The sequence below is a fragment of the Cupressus sempervirens genome, chromosome 11 (assembly GCF_028749045.1).
Source record: "Cupressus sempervirens isolate cs-2001-9-10 chromosome 11, ASM2874904v1, whole genome shotgun sequence".
NCBI classification, from domain to species: domain Eukaryota; kingdom Viridiplantae; phylum Streptophyta; class Pinopsida; order Cupressales; family Cupressaceae; genus Cupressus; species Cupressus sempervirens.
The window spans coordinates 375,214,623-375,227,003 of NC_143128.1; the positions used below are offsets into that span (position 1 = coordinate 375,214,623).

The 12,381-nt window shown below is 33.9% G+C and overlaps 1 pseudogene; it reads left to right on the forward strand.

Annotated features, from left to right (window-relative positions):
* The first annotated feature begins 5,252 nt into the window (after positions 1-5,252).
* On the forward strand, positions 5,253-9,499 carry LOC149529625 (DNA replication licensing factor MCM4-like; annotated as a pseudogene).
* Positions 9,500-12,381: the final 2,882 nt, after the last annotated feature.

A 12,381-nucleotide genomic window follows, 5' to 3' on the forward strand; every position in this document is an offset into this window, starting at 1 on the left:
TCATCAAGTCACCCCACCAAAGTGCCTCATCAAGGTCAATCTTTAGGTTTGCTCATCTAGCTCGCTCATCAAGTCAGCTCACTCACCAACTTGCCCCACCAAGTTGCCACTTTAAGCCCACTCACCATATTAGATCGTCAGGCTGGCTCCCCAAGTCAGCTCGCCAAGCTAACAATTAAAGTACACTCACCAAGTTGACTCTCTAAGTTCGCTCACCAAGTTCACCCCCTAAGCAAACTCTCTAGGTCAGCTCACTAAGTCACCCCCACTTGCCCCACCAACTCACCACTTTAAGTTGACTCACCATGTTAGCTTTCCAAGCTGACTCCCCTAGTTAGCTTGCTAAGTCAACAATTCAAGTACACTCACCAAGTTGACTCTTTATGTTCGCTCACCAAGTCACCCCCACCTAGTCACCTCAACAAGTCGACTCTTTAAGTCAGCTCACCAAGTCGGCTCACCCAGTGGTTTTACCACCTTGCCTCTGCAAGTTGGCTCATTATGTGTGCTTGCCAAGTTGCCACACTGAGTTACTTCTCTAAGCCCACTCACCATGTTAGCTCACTTTTTCAGCTCACCAAGTTGACTATTCAAGTATGCTCACCATGTGGGCTTGCCAAGTCACCCCACCAAGTCATGTCAATAAGTCAATTGTTCAAGTATATGCTCACCAAGTTGACTCTAAGTTCGCTCATAAAGTCACCCCACTAAGTCACCTCAACGAGTTGACTCCTTAAGTCTGCTCACCAAGTTAGCTCTCCAAGTCATCTCACCAAGTCGACTCACCATCTTGTCTCACCAAGTGGGGCTCTCTACATAGGCTTACCAATCTGCCCCACCAATTTGCCTCTTTAAGGCTGCTGGACCGAGTCAACTATTCAAGTATGCTCACCAAGTTGCCTCACTAAGTTGACTCTTTAAGTTTTCTCACCAAGTTTTCTTGCCATGTTAGCTCACCGAGTTAGCTCACCAAGTCACCCCTCCAAGTTGCTTGAAGCAAAGAAAAATTTGGTGTCATTCAAACTTACCATATTTGAAGGGATATAGTGGCTGAAAGTGCATATTAGATTAATGACACTGAATATGATGGTTGTAAATTGCATATCAAACCCATGTAGGATAATATCTGTCTTTCTATTGCAGATCATACTTCATATCATACCTTAAAGTGGTCATTTACTAGTCCTAAAGTGGTCTACAAAAGCCTACAATAGCTAGCTAACATCTGGATGTGATACATGTTGATTATATGGCATTAAAACCTATGGATTGAATTGTTACAATTTGATTTGTGATTGATAATAGGTCTGTAATCTCTCTTTTTAGTCTTAGCAGTAAACAATAAACTCATATTTTGCCATATCATTTAGCTGTACCTATTTTGATTCATTGCATAGTCATTTCCTTTAATCATTTGTAATGTGTTATCATAAACAAGCATCAAAGTTAGCTCATTCTCATGAAGAGGGAACATGAATACTAGAAATATCATTAGAACCATTTTCATTGGAGCTAATAAAACAAGCACATTAACCTCTAAACCTTGTTTGTGTTCCTCAAGTTAAATGCTTGCAAAACCAACCTTCAATAACACCATTTTTAGGTTGCATATAAATGTCCATGGCATTGTCCTCACTATCCTTACTAGCATAATCATTTTTCAAGGGTGGAACTTACTTTTCATTTCATCCTCATGTGCACCTACTTGCAACAGGGTGAATAGTGACACAACATTCCTCAACAAAATAAAAGCATTGGGTTACACATCTAGTAGATGCTAAGTTTTAACTTTTTATTCTTTGATTGAAATTTTGCTTTAGTACCAATGTGACCTTTTCACACCTTCATAACCATTGTTGCTTTATGGCACTATCCACACTATCCTTACCAACATAATCATTTTTTAGGTCTGAACAAGTTGAGTTTTTTGACACTTAGTCAAGTTTCCACATCTGCTATAGATGGAGCTAGAGAGGAGCTTGATTAATGCCCTCCTCTTGAGGCTCCGAACCAAATTCATCACAATTTCCTCAGTCTTGATACAACAACCAGACACTTACAAATTTTGAACAACGTTATGTGTTCGACCATCATCATTGTTAGTATTCACATAGCAAAAAATGTCCCTCTATTCACAAATTCATTTCCTGTAAAGAGTGAACAAGAAAGGAATAGTGGGTGAGTGATGAACAAACATAGTGATGCTCTTAAACAATGTTGTATGGTAAATTTCAAAATAATATCTAAGATGTGACCAAGCCTCCTTCATGATGCTCTAGATTTTCCTATTCGAATATTGCCAATTTTTTAAATGCAAGGTAAATACCATTCAATCAACTTTGATTACTATAATATACATATTAAAAGCTCTGATCATTTGGAGGATAAGAAGCAGAGCTTCAATACCTATTTGTCTGGGATGAAGTACTTTTTTGCTTCTATCAACAATTTAACACCTTATCAGAAGAACCACAAATGACATAGCCAATACAATATTCCAAGTCTCCTCTAAGATGTTCCTGATTTATTTAACACCAGGTGACTACCATTGGCATTGATCACCTTTTGTTACCATATTATCCATATTACAACTTTACTACTCTAAAATGACATCTAATCAATACAAATTCAAAGCCAGTACTTTAAAATGAAGTTTAATTAGTCTAGGAGTAAATTCCAGTACTTTAAAATGAAGTTAAATTAGTCTAGGAGTTAGAGTAGCAACACCTTGGAAAAAGATTCATGAGAAAACATATTAGCATTGATCTTCAGCTAACTCATAATTTATTGATTAGAATTGCATAACATCTATTTTTATCCACATCCTCAATTACCTTTTTTTCTCATCTACTGGTGGGAGTGGAATCTACAATCAAGTAGAAACCAATTCCCATGTGATCTCCATATGCATTAATTTTTGTTAAAAATAGACAGGCAAAATAGTATAAAATTTTTTATATCAAAGTTCATACCTTGATTCTCCTCATCTTATTAGTGAATTTTGAATTGACTTCAAAGAAATCTATTTGTGCCACAATTTTTGTATTTGGCTCTTTATTGAGAATTTTATGTTTCACACATGAAAGTGAATGTAGCAATCTGACAATATCTTCATCGATCAAATTCAATTGAGTCTTCACTTCTAAGTAACTTAGCCTTTCAAATGCATTGAATAGCAAGAATGCTGATGCCTGTGTATCATAACCATAGAGTAAGTTACACAAGGAAAAAGAAGTGAATTCTAGATATATCAAGGAAACTGACATTGATAAATGTGATGTATTCACTTTGCATATTTATGGTTTCTATAACACATCAATTTTAGTTTTCCTTTAAATAGATAGCATAAGTATAAAATGAATCAAATTATCAATGTATGGTCATTAATAATTAATGACATTAACCATTTCTTTAACTCATCCTACCCAACTAATTCTTAACCAGAAACTGGAAGAAGAAATTCCCAATAATGATCAGTATAAAATGACATATAATGCCATTTTATATGAATCAAGGAATCTAACTATTAGCTAGTAATCAACCAAAAAGGAAATTACCTGGTAAGTAGTAACAACAAGTTCCATAGGCTTAGGGTAAAACTTCCCATTAATATTACAAGTACCGAGAGATTATATCCATGTAAGCTTTCTATGCTTTGTCTTTGTTTGATAGAACTACTTGAACACCTCTACACATCTTACCTGCATTAAGTAGAAAAGGTCAAAATGTTAACCTACTTCAAAAATTGGAAAATTTAAAAGGTATACTGTATACAAAATGGGCAAACCATTTCGGCTAGCAGGTTAAGATCAAATGATTTGTAACTCAGCCAAAACCCAGTTGTCAAAACTGTCATAGTCAAGTCTATGCCAGGATGTGCTTGAGAATTTTCATTAAGATAATCTTCAAAATGCCCTTGGTTCTCATTTGCTAGTGTTAAATCTATGGCCTACATACAAGCACATAGATTTTTACACAATTTACAATTTGATTAACTTCATTGATAAGAATCAAAGTGAGTTTTTTATTTATGTATGATGCATCATACCATTCCCTCTATTTTAGAAGTAAATTACCACCACACTATTGCTTTAGCTTTGTTAATATGCTTCTTTCATGATCATCATTTTCACTTTTATCAAACAAAAGCCTATGTGCAAGCTTCTTCCTGCAATTTCGACAAATGTTAATTATATATCACAACACATAACAAGACAAAGTCCTAAATTTTAAAACAACATTATATGGATGAAGATTATCATTCACGTCATGAATTCCAGATGTGTAAAGTTGCCATTCCTCATGCTTTATGGCCTTTAGTAGAGTCTGGGTTAATCTATACTTGATAATTCCAAACAATAGTCATTTAAATTTTTTTAAAGAAATTAAAACTAGACTAGTACAAAAAGAAATTGAACCATATATTAAGAATATGGAGTATGTAACTTGGACATACCAAAATATAAAATGTATCATATTCTAATAAACAAAACTCTACTGTTATAAACATTGGATTAGATTATTTGAAGTAATAAAGGTGAACCGGCTAAATAGTGGGCTAATAAAACATGCTTTATTGCTAGTGAGAAGCATTAAAAACTATATTAATGGTATGTTAGCCTGCACACCTAGATTCTGGGTTAGTTCAACCATGGAGATTCCTAGGGTCCTATCAAATGGGTCATACTAGACAACCCTTCTATTCTACAAACCTCAATGGGTGGTCCACATTGACTGTCCAAGCAACTACCTCCTCAGGGAATAGACATAGCAGATGCCTATGTATGAACTTTTGGTGCCTTCTATATTAAAGAAACCCATTTTGAAGATATTGCCTTGTACCAAGAAACCTTTTGGACAGAGAACTACCTATCAATTGATTCAATCATTTCTTTTCAATTTGTATAATATGTTCTACTAAAACACACATTAATTACCTCTTTTGGCTATTATAATTAGATGCCCTAGTCTTCTGAGGGTGACCTTGATGGCAACCCCCCCCCCCCCCCCCCCTATGCTTGTTTGGGGCACAAACATAAGTGTTCAAGATGTCAATCAAGTAGTTCAACACTTTCTAAGGAATTTTAGGGATAATCCTTCAGACCTTGAGGGGAAATACATGAGGCTCTTGGAACAAGTTCAAATTTGTCCTTGCTAGCTTCTTATGGTTACCATCTAGTCTCATTTCAAATTATTGGTTGAGCACATTTTCTTTTGTATTCACTTCATTTAGTTGATTTCTCATTTAGACAATGGAAGTTGAAGGTGATTCGATGAATATTGATGCAATGAACATCTTTGAATATGATGAAGACCTTTATGGCAAGATGGTCAGATATCCTCCTGAAGTTTTGGCCATTTTTGACATTGTATTGATGGATGTAGCTGTTCACCTCAAGCCTTTGTGGGAGAAGCACATATAAGTGACTGAATTGTATTTTTGGAAAAATATATTTTGTCAATTAGTATGTTTTCATTTAATGACTTTATTGTTTCAGATTTTGTTTATTTATGCACATAAATATGCCTCAGACTTACATATAACTGCCATTGCATTTAGGCAAGAATATTCAATCTTAGAGATATAGTTAACATGCAAGATCTAAATCCATCAGGTAGGCAATGCATTTTAAAGTTACGTCTTCATTGTTCAATGCTATTTGAAAAATATAATAAGGGGGTTTTGTTGTCTATGAAATCTAGATATTGAGAAGATGGTTTTAGTCAAAGGAATGATAATTGGTGCAACTCAATTATACTAGAAATCAAAGAAGAATTCTTTAGGTGTCTTGTTTATGGATATGCTCCAGCACCAGTACATGTTGATAGAGGTAATTCATTGGATTGCAATTGAACTCTTGATATAATAGTTAATTGTGTCTTCATTGTATGTTATGTTTGTTTCTCAATTCTATTTTGCATAAACTATGGTAGAGAATCTACAACTTAAAATAGATTCATGCTTATAAAAGTGATCTCAGAAGCTTTTAGATTCCAAGATTTTGCAAATAAGATCTTACTCCTTATTGTGACACGACCACTGTTGATCTACTCTCTATAACCTTAATTGGAACTAATAGGACACCGTACATGAGGTTCTTATCACATTGAGATGTTTTCTTGATGAAAGCTATATATGAGAGAGCACATTTTTTTAGTGTGAAAAAATCCCTTTACGAGAACTTTCACACCAAATTTTATTCTCGTATTCCATGAGAATCTTCTACCAAATTTTGTCAAATGTATTTCATGTTTTAAAAAAAAATCTAATATCTTTGCTTCACTACGTACAATGGTACTTGTTTTCTAAAAGTGTTTTTGCTGAATTTGTATTCACATCCTATTTTATGCTTCAAATGCTTAGGTCAGATTGATGAACCTACACGTTTTGCAAGGCTAGAATATACTGCTATGAATTCTTTGACATTGATGCATAATAGATGCAGGTAGGAACTTGTTGATTTTAGTTTATGCATGATTTGAAGCTACATTTTCAAGACTCTAAAGACAACTATATCCTTTTACTCTGTGGTTAGGTTTGTTAACAAGCAGATTGTAAGGTTGCAAGAAATGCCTGATGCCATTCTAGAGGGGGAAATCCTACACACTGTTAGCTTGTTGATGCATGAAAAACTTGTTGATGCGGCCAAACCTGGTGATCAAATCAAGGTGTGTCTGATATTACATGATATACGAATTCTACACTCATTTTTATTGCCAAGTGTTAGCATTTGAAGGTTGACATTGGTGTTTTTTTGTAGGTTACTGGGATTTTTCAAGCTATGACAGTTAGAGTGGGACAAAACCAAAGGATTGTGAAATCTCTATTTAAAGCAAACCTCTCAAGCCTATCTTAGTCCATTTAAGTTGGAAATGAGGACCTTAATGTAATATTCTATGATTTCTAATTCTAATTTGTAAATCATTTGCTGGTGCAGACCTACATCGATTTCCTTCATCTAAAAAAGGCAGACAAGACAAGATTGCAAGCCAAAGAGCCAATGGAACATGATACCAATAGTGATAGTTTTGCCTCTTTTCAAGAGGGTGATATGTCACTAGCTGATTATGAAGCTAATGTATAAACTCATACTTTTTACCTTTTGTATATAACATGAATTTTGCAAGCTCTAAAATTGAATTTTGACTACCAATTTCCAAATTGAGAAGTTGAAAGAACTATCTCGCATGCTCGATATCTATGAGAGGCTAACTAGGTCCTTAGCTCTGAGTATTTGGGAGCTAGAAGATGTAAAGAAATGGCTCTTGTGCCAGGTATCTTTCTTTGCATTCATGTTTGATTAATTGGTAATTTTTTGCATGTTCTTTGAACCATATGTTAACCATTATGCTTCTTAAAAAACTTTTTAGGGGAACTCCAATAAAACTAGCTTCAGGTGCTACTTTTCATGGTGATATCAACATCCTACTTGTTAGGGATCTAGGTATGAGTAAGTCTCAACTACTTCAGTATGTGCATAAGTTGGATCCTCAAGGCATTTATACAAGTGGTTGTGGAAGCTTTGCAGTTGGTTTGACTGATTATGTATCAAAGGATCCTGAAACTAGTGAAATAGTAAGTTATTAACTCAATTTGTTGATAATTGAGATCTTTAGGCTGCCTACTCCCCCACTACTACCTACCACTTTATTCTATATAAACTACTTATTTCTTTGAACTCAATAGGTTCTATAAAGTGGAGCATTGGTAATGAGTGATAGGGGTTTTTGCTGCATAGATGAGTTTGACAAGATGTTAGACAATGCTCATAGCATGTTAAATGTGGTATAATTTTTCTCTGAGCTCTTCGAATTATGTGCTTTCACTGGTTTCTTGACTTTTTAATCTATGCTATTGGTTGACTTGTATATCAATGTCTAGTCATTCCTTTGAAGTAGGTTATGGAACAACAAATAGTGTCAATTGCAAAGGTTGGGATCATAGCATCTCTGAATGCAAGAACATCTATTTTAGCTTGTGCCAATCTTAGTGGTTCATGCTAAAACCCTAAATTGTTAGTGATTGACAATATCCAACTTCCTCCAACATTGCTTTCTAGGTGGAGTATGTTTGGTTTTAGAATTCAAGCTGAGGAATTTATTTGTTGTCACTCAAGTATAAAAGAATAAAAAAAAATGCCTGGAGGTTTGATTTGATCTACCTAGTGCTTGATAAAGCTTATGAACAAATGGATAGGTGCCTTGCAAGGCATCTTGTTGCATTACATTATGAGGAGCCAGAGATAAGTTTTTATTTGGTCAATACTATGTAGTAATTAATGGGGGGTCCAATGACCTGATATTTTTGATGTGAACTACATTATGATTCTAGGACCAAATGTTGGATGCATTCGACCTCCTAACTCTCACTTTGTATATCACTTATGCAAGACAACATATACATCCTAAGATATCTAATGAGGCATTAGAAGATCTGATTCATGGTTATGTTGAAATGCGTAGGAATGGAAACTTCCCTAGCAGTAGTAAGAAGGTTAGCTCAATATATTCTCAAATTCAATTTTTTTATAGTATGCTTACAAGTTACACATGTGATAAAAGTAATAGTATATCTCATACTTCTACTGAAGAATGCATCTAGATGCAGGGCAATTCTCATGTTATATTAACTTGTTCTCTTGAATGAATTGTATAGGTTATCACAATGACTCCATGCCAAATTGAAAGCTTAATAAGAATAAGCAAAGCCCTCGCCTACATCAAATTCTCTGAGTGGGTAAGAAAATCCTATGTAAAAAAAAGCGGGTTACATTCCCAAATGTTTTAAAGCCAGATTGAGACAATAAAAAGATATCTTACATTCCAATTCTACAGGTTGAAATGTGTGATGTGGCAGAATCATTCTGGCTTCTTAAATTTGCACTTCAACAATCTGCCACTGATCATTCAACTGGTAATCATTGTGCATCTTTGGCAAAGAATTGTTAGTTCATTTAGTTGTACATTGAATGCATTATCATCACAAAATTAGTCAGCTCTGAAAGAACTATGTTAATTGGAAGCCACTAAATGCATTTGAGTGTCATGGTTATAGGGACCATTGACATGGATCTCATAAACATGGGAGTCTCATCCAGTGAAAGAATGAGATGAGCCAATCTTATTTCATCACCGAGGATTCTTATCATGGAAAGGATGCAATTAGGGGAACCATCAACCCATATTACCAAGGTAACATTCTTTATACTACCCTAAATAGTGTTGAGAAAATTGTTGGTATGGCACCTAACCAGATATAAATGAATGCAATCAAAGTTGATGGAGGAAATGCACAAATATGGATCCAAGGAAGTCAGCCTGAATGAAATAAGTAATTCTTTGTTGTGGGTAAATTTCAAGCTATTTCCAGCTTCATTTTCTTGGGGGAAATGAATACATTATGAGTCATTTTGTTCAATTTCAAATTCGTATTGCAATTGGAAACCTTGTGAGTGAGGGGTTTGTTACAATTCATCGGGACAATGTGAAGAGGACCTAAAATTTTTTTGAGGATGATATGGCCCCTATAATAATTAGTAATGAAGTATCTGATAAGACTACAGTTAGTGTGTTGTGGCAAACCATTTTAATATGCCCTGAGCTTCATGCTCTGTAGTACATCAATGGGTACTTTCTCTTGTAAAAAAATCCAAAAAATTGAAGGAATCCAAAGCTTGGGTGTACTATCTGTGACAAAGACAACCACCGAGGTAATGATGGATATCTTATAATTCTTGCTCAAATAAGAGGATGATAATTATAAATTATGAGAATCATTGGTGTTTTGTTCTATCAAGTTTTAGAGTGAGGAAAAATTAATTGCAATAATAAAGGTATTTTTTTTCAACCAATGTAATGGAAAAGGTTCATTTTAATGTTCACAATGGAATTTGTCCTCTCCCTCTAGTTTCACGTGGTTACCTAAATATAAAGAGAATTAAATATAAAAAGAGAAATTTATTTTAAACTATATTTTAAATTAAATATAAAGAGGAAAAATTAGAATCTAATCTTGATGTAGTGATGATTCTATGGTGGTGACTTCAACAATTGAGAATGTTGAATATCATCAACAGCTTGTCTTCCATACACAAATGATGTCAATCATGGTGCCGTAAAGACTTGGTTTGCTATGAATAGCTACAAGTGAGAAACAACAAAAGTGTAGAATGTAGATGAATTTACTTGGTATAATGCATCATATGCTCTACTATGAAGCAAATACAACATGTGCAAACACATAGCTATTAGCTATTTCTCGAGATATGATCATAAGAAGTTTTCAAGATGTAGAACATTGTTATTATAAACTTGAAGCACTTATAAGGAAAAGGGACCAAAAAAAAAGACAGCAAAGAATCATTATCAAATTGGAAAGTCATTATTCAAAATTTATAAATCAAAGGGAATCACAATGTACAAGATATTATAGAGGTGAATTCAAAAGATTTATAAGAGTCTAGCAATCATGACCATGATACATCACAAGAATAATCTCTAATAAATGCTACCCATAGTCAGTTTGAAGCTAGATAATTCAAGAAAGAATAGGGATTGTTTGAAATTACTCGGGTGCAGTACTAATGCAAATTTAATTTATTCAAATATATATCTACTATTTTAAATTTATAGACTAAGATTTATATGCAGTACAACTAAATGTTTCAACTAGTATAGAGCCAGCCCCACCGAGCTGAAGCAATTGAGTGTCATGAATGAATTCTTGATAAGAAAATATAATTATCATAGTACATAGTACAACTATTTTTTATAAAACTCAAATTTATGTTTGAGATTATAGATTCTCTACTTGAAATCTGAATTTTTTGACAGGAAAATCAATAAAAACTGATTATCTGAGAGTTTGAGATGTAGATCCCACCACGGCACAAGGAATTCCAGTTGATTTTTCTTCCTTCAACTGACTTTCCATTGGACCAATCTCAGATTGCTCAAAACCATTTTGCCTCCTCCTGCAATCCAACATCAAATCTAGAAAATTTATAAATAATCAAGTCATCTACACAATCATGTTCATCTCATTTCAAGATCAAAAAATACAAATTTAAATGCAGTCGAATCATGGTGTCATTACAAACAAAAATGCATTTTGAAGGAGATTGTACTCCAAAGTTCAATAAAGGGTCAAGATAACTAATTGCCTTAGATTTCCATATTGGAAAAGATAATCCAAGTTTTGGGGCTAGATATCATTAGTGTTGAGTTTGTGTAGATTGACCAAATGGATAATGGTTAGATTTTTCTACATGGAACTGAAAGACATTGTTCGAGGGTTTGATGAAAAAGATTTTTTTTTGAGCATGCAGATTGATGTATCTTTGAATGGGATGCAGGAGCTTAGTGACAAACTATTTTCCAAAGTACAAGAGGAATGAGTTATTTTTAATTGCCTTAAATTTTCTACATGTTGAGTTTCTCCTCAATATAGAAGTTGTTGTGAAGGTCCTCCAAGAATGAATAGGGAATGAAATTGAAGAAGTATAGGAATCTCCAAGGTAAGTTTATAAAGTTGCTATTGAATTTTAATATATTAGAATGTGCAAAGTAAAGTTCTGCAACAAAGATTTATGTATAGAGTCATTGTCTAGATTTGATAGTAAGGTAAAGATAGGATTATGGTTATGATAAACCCATCTAATGATAATACAAAGAAAATTTGGAATGTGTGGTCATTAATAGGCTTGAGATTTTAGAATTGTGCATAGAAGCTAGCATGTGGGAAGTCTCCAATTTTGACAACTTAATAGTACTAATTTCATTCAACTTCTTTGACAACATTTTTGAGCAACTGTTTTAATTGTATTTTTAAAATTTATATTTCAGAGTTTAGCTATTCAAATTATTTAAATAATCTTAAGTATAGAATTATAAATATTCTTTGGCAATTCAAAATGATAATTTTTACTTCTAAAAATCTCTACTATATTTACTTACCATTGTTCATTTTTGGCAAATTACCTACTTAAGTTTTCACTATGATGCATGAATAAGTAGACATTTGAAGCTTTATTTTTGCCACATTTCAAGCCTTGTGAACTAATTTTGTATCATTTGTAGTAACAAGAAAATCTCTACTTTCATTTGTTTCCATTGGGGGATCCAATGGAGGTGAATTGTGTAAACTAATTTTAGCTGCCACTTGCAATAAACTTTCCTCACTTATTTCATCCATGGAAAACTAGATCTCACTCCCATCCACTACAAGTGAATCAACTTCAATTGGAATAGTTGACATTGGATGATCTCTCGAGTGAGGCTGTGGAAGCCTGTCTGAATCCATCACCTCAGAGCAAGCTTCACATAGATCAAAATCTAGGCAAACATTACAATGCCAATATTGCCTAAGAATGGGAATAGTTG